The 5,231-nt window shown below is 45.2% G+C and overlaps 1 long non-coding RNA gene across 3 annotated transcripts; it reads left to right on the top strand.

The window, feature by feature from the left end:
• Positions 1 to 6: 6 nt before the first annotated feature.
• LOC123176448 (uncharacterized) lies at positions 7 to 4,761 on the top strand. 3 transcript variants are annotated; one of them, XR_006488526.1, is made up of 3 exons: positions 7 to 1,692; positions 1,782 to 3,905; positions 4,056 to 4,761. It is a non-coding gene; the product is annotated as an uncharacterized lncRNA (long non-coding RNA). The 3 variants fall into 3 exon arrangements; XR_006488525.1 differs by having other exon boundaries at positions 7 to 1,993; positions 2,702 to 3,905; XR_006488524.1 differs by having other exon boundaries at positions 7 to 3,905.
• Positions 4,762 to 5,231: the final 470 nt, after the last annotated feature.

The raw sequence follows: 5,231 nt of genomic DNA, 5'->3' as shown, positions 1-5,231 counted from the left end.
GGGAAGTCTTCGCGAGGGTCAGGAGGCCAGCGTTGCAGCACTACACGTGCATGGTGGAGATGCTCGGACGTGCTGGGGAGGTCGAGGAGGCAGAGGGGCTGCTCGCGCGGATGGAGGCACGGCCAGACAGGATCATCTGCACGGTGCTGCTCGCTGCGTGCCGGGCGCATGGCCGTGTCGATGTGGCTGAGAGAGTGGCTAGGTTGATGAGCGAGTATGGCATTGTGTGAATTTTGGCATATTGATCTGTTGACAAACTGGCCATTGTGTGAGGCTGTTAGCCAAGACCAGTGATCAAAACCATTGTGATATGGAGCTGATAACACATAGTTTGATTGACGGCAATGGTGGTTCATGAAGTTCATGCAGTAATGCAGTATACAACACAAGCACCTGGCCGGTGAGATCTGAATTTTGTAGAAGTCTATGCTGCAGTGGACGGACCACATGAGCGCCAGCACACTTCACTGCTTGAACCTGTATGGAAGCACAGTTCGAAGGCACCTATCAGATTGCTATAAAATGGGTAACGCCGGTACTATAGACCATCTGTAGTGGAATGCCCGTCAGTTTTCTCAGTTGCTGACTGTCTAAGCTCTCTGAGTAGCTTGATGATGGGCGTACATTTCTCATTTCTGGACTGTAAGTTGTCAAGCTTAATGGAGCCTGGCAGCCCGTAATGCAACACAAAGAGAAGTCGCCAAAGTTAATAGCCGAACTTGTCAATATTGTTAATAGCCGTAACTGTCAATCTTGACTTCTTGAGTGAATTGTTGAGGAGCAGTTTCGATCAAACTGTCAATCTTGACTTCTTGAGTGAATTGTTGAGGAGCAGTTTCGATCAAATTTTGTTGAAGCTGGATGTGGTGGGAACTATCAAAATACAGGAAGTCTGCTCCAAGAACCTGTTGTGAGATCTTCTAGGATTCAGTTTTCGGATACTTCATAGTTCTGGCATTCTCTCACGGTGGAAACTGTACCTCCTGCTATGTTTCAATTTACTGAGCATAGATCATCTGTTTTAAATGGTTAGTCCCTTCACTATTGTGTCCACTGTCACAGCAATCAACGGATCTTATTCTGGACATATGTGCAATGACGCTTGAGCAAATCAGCTCTCTGATATAAATACTCACGTTGACGCAAAACGTCCATCTCGCATGCGACACATGGGTGCGAGGGAATGCGGAGTTGGGTATTGCTGGTAAGAGACAGAACAAGTGCAACCTGGTTGGGAAACTAGCAGGAGAGATGAGGAAGCGGTTGTTCTGGTCACGAGCACAGCTGAGCTCGTTATCTGGGCAGCTCGGCTCTTCATTGGGATGCGGTGCATTCAATTCCTGTGCCAGTGCGTTGATCGTTTTTAAAGGAGGAAATGTGGAAATACAGTAGATGGGTACGACGTACGTAGGTCTAGTTACGGAGCGGACGTTTGCTGCCGTGATGGATCTAAAGGAGAGCCGTGGCTCGTGACATCAGTCCCGTCCTGATCCGTGGATCAGGATGCATGCTTTCCAGTAGGGCGGTAGTAGAGTAGTAAATGAGGGATGGCACCAAGACGGAGTTGCCTCCAATCTCTACCTGCCCTGTTTGTGCACTGTAGCTTGCGGCTAGCTGAGCGGCGGAGTTCATCCTGCAAGAATACACAGCTGGCAGCGCAAAAATGGAGTTCCTGATGCAACCAATTAGGAGGTAGTCCCGTGTGCAGCTTTCAGCCGAGTACATCTTTTTTTGGAGTTTGCATGAAATCTATATAATATTTCAAGATTTGGGCAATCCAGGACCACGTTGCTGGATGAGGTTAATGACAACAAGGTTCCAATGGAGCCACTGCACTACCATGCGGTGGCAACTGTTGCTGATCAGTTGTCACCCATGGCGGCAACGAGTGCTGGCGGGCAGATCTGTGCGGCAGAGGGGGCGGCGGTCACGGAAGCAGATGGTGAAGCGCAAGCAAAGTAGATATGCAATTTGAAATCGTGTGCCTAGATAGGTAGTTGGCTGGGCTAGCTCGACATGCATTTGAAACAATTGCTCTTCAGTTTCAGAAGGGACTGGCTGAGGACAAATGCGGTTAACAAACAAAAATAAAATTAAAAACTGTAATAGAGGATATAACAAATGTAGATAAAGCCTGTCAATCTACTCCTGGAATGGTTGGTAGACACAGCATCTCATGTGTAATAGAAATCAGCTGGGGAAAACTATACTAAGCTGTACAGCATAGTAGTACTGAAGACAGTTTCTCAATTATGAGTGTAGTTTTAGTGTGTTTTAACCATAGTAAAAATCTACTTGCAGTGACATCAGTGGGCATGATTTTCAATGAGATACAAGAGCTAAGAGCAAAATTAATCTCAAATGCAGAGTGGACACAGTATGATCTGAAAACACGATATGTGATGGAATTAGACAGTTTGAAAAAGCAATTTAGTTTGGTTTGTGTCCTGTTCTGATGAATATAAGGCAGTGAAGTCATTCCTGAATTTTAGTGTAAAGATAGAGCATAATAGAAAAAATAAAAAATTAGTCCCAAGAGGATATTTGCCCGCCTGGGGGTGTATGTTTATCCGTTTTCATGGGAAAATGATTAGATCAGAGGAACATTGCTAAAAATCTGCTCACTGGATTAAAACTGGTTGCTTTTGATTCGATATGTTTGGCAACCTATAGGTGCTGATAATAATAATACTGTCTGCAGGGTGAGGATCGGAGCTGCCGCTCCCGGTAGGACGCCTTGTCCTAGTCGCACGAGCGCCCTTGAGAAGGCAATATGTGGTTTTGCGGAGAATCCAGGGAATGTGATTGTGTCTGCATCGGGTACATTGAAGGAAATCTTTTCTTGTACTGCATAGCTTTATACATTGTCGTACCAGACCTGCGAGTTTTATGGATAGGCATGTCTTTGAGAACAATAATATCATCACAGTTCTGTCCATACATATTTATCGTTCATTCTTCTGAAATTATGTGGACAATATCAGCATTTTTATTACTTTACCGTCATATCTCATTAATTGATATAGTTCAGGTCCACACTGTGTTCACTGCTTTTATATCACGGACAGATTATCTAAGAATTTAGAAGTGATTTTCTTTTCACATAATGTAAGTTACTGTTGCACATGCTTTATTCACTTCATGATCTTGCAGTCTGAATACCAATTGATAGTGATAATGCTCGTACTTCTAAAAAACCGTGGTTGAATAAGGAGGGATTGCACTTGCCTGGTTGTACGGTGCCATTCAGTTATCAGTAGTCTAGCACATCATTTGTGAAGCATGAAAGGCATGAATCAATTCTTTTCCAGGATTCTGGCTTTGTTGACTGAAGTGGGTATTGTTAGGATCCAGAGCGGTTAAATTCAGGAACTGTGATTGTTAATTATGTAGTCTTATTTGTGATTTACCTGTAACTACAGTGCTAATTCTACATCTCTGAGTCTTATTTGACTCTTGTTTATTGGTATTTGATAGATGAGCAGGATAGGAAAGGTTAATATCGGAAGTGCTGTTCTGCGCCTGGGTGCATACACACCCGAGCTGAACAGTAGTAAATTTAGAAAAAAAGATAGGAATAAATAAACTTTGATTTTTTATTGCATTCTATATATAGAATTGTCCAAATTCTTCTGAAGCATCCAGATACCATTGCCAAACCAAACATCAGGATGTGGTTTGACCTGATGGATGATTGCTGTGCTCACCATGCCATTGGATGTAGGAATTTATGGGATGGAAACTTTGAGATCATTATGAACTTTGCCAGGATACCCTTTTTGTAATGGGATTTTTTTGGATTCATAATCTCTGTTTGTTCTTTTGCACATGGCGGGAGCGGCCTGTTTCAGTCTTGGATTACTAATGCGTGCTGAGTTGCTGCTGCCTTTTGATCAGATTGTAAGGTAGGGCCATGAATTTTTTTGAAATTCAGAATCTTTCGCTTACGGGTAGTGTTTAGTTAAAAGGCAGCTCTCGCTGGAGATTTTTTCCCTGTGCTGCGGCCTTTGGGAGTTACTCATCAGATCACTAAACTGAGCACTTTTTCTGTGAAGTGTAAACTCAAACAGGTGGCGGAAGCCTGTGTTGCTGCCTTTGGGACAAGTGGAAGCATCACTGCCTTTTCATGTACAACCACGAGTATGTTGTGGCTGCCGGAGCAGCTCTCCCCTGTGCCAGACATTTGCTTCGCCGGTGCCGACAGACAGATGGAGACGATGGATGAAGGAGCAACCGGTGGCTGGCAGCCAAGGCAAAGGCAAGGCAAGGAGGACCTTCCAGCTGCATCCTCGGAGGAAATACTGACCGTGAACTCATCCGTCATGGCGTTCTCCTGATCCGTGGAATGTACCGGATGGATTCCGATCCCCGTGCCCGTCGCAGGTGCCGTTTGCTCGACGGCTGTCCACGGCCGTTGCTTTCGGTTTGCCGACTGGGGCTGGAGTGCAGGGCGTGCAAAGGTCCAAACTGAGCGCTGCCGTGCCAAGCTACGGTTAGCGTTGCTTTCACCCTTGGTCTCTTCTCCGTGTTTATCTGATTGCGCTGCAATGCCGCATGCATCCGGTGTTTGTCTACTTCCGTGTCTTTCTTTTGCTGGCTGTCGACAAGTCGTGTATTTTCCCTTTTGGAACTGAAGTCGATCTACCTTGCACGCAAGGAGCGCGGAATTCAGTCTATATTTTCTTGATTTTCCTGATATAGTATTTGAACAGTGTTCAACACTATGTTTCTTAGCAAAATACTTACTACCTCGTTATATTATGGGACGGAGGAGTAATAAGTAGTAGAACTTATAATTTGGTGATTTCGTGCAGACATCTATGGGAGATTCCACAAAATCCTCGATTTTCACATTGCAAACTCATCCACGCTTTTCCTCGTCCACGCTTTCAAGATTTACATTCGACAAATGGTTGGAAGCAAAATATTCTACTACGAATGCTGCCATCAAAATTCAACTATAAAAAACGTCAATGTATACCTAACATAAACCAGCACAGCGTCAGCAAGTACTGTACGTCAGTACACTTGTACGTGCGCCGACGTGGTAATTAGGAGAAAAAAAGGTTGGAAAATTCGGCACCGTCGATCTCCTGCCATCTCGATCTGAGCCGTCGGCTCGCCGTCCCGCAGATGGCACAAGCGTAGCCGCGCAACCTCGTCTCTCCTCTCTCCTCCACTTCCGTTACCACTCCTCCACCAGACCGGGTCCACGCCGCCGGGCCCGCGAA

The sequence above is a fragment of the Triticum aestivum genome, unplaced genomic scaffold (genome assembly GCF_018294505.1).
Source record: "Triticum aestivum cultivar Chinese Spring unplaced genomic scaffold, IWGSC CS RefSeq v2.1 scaffold126364, whole genome shotgun sequence".
Taxonomy (NCBI): Eukaryota; Viridiplantae; Streptophyta; class Magnoliopsida; order Poales; family Poaceae; genus Triticum; species Triticum aestivum.
This window is presented reverse-complemented; position numbering and strand designations above follow the sequence as displayed.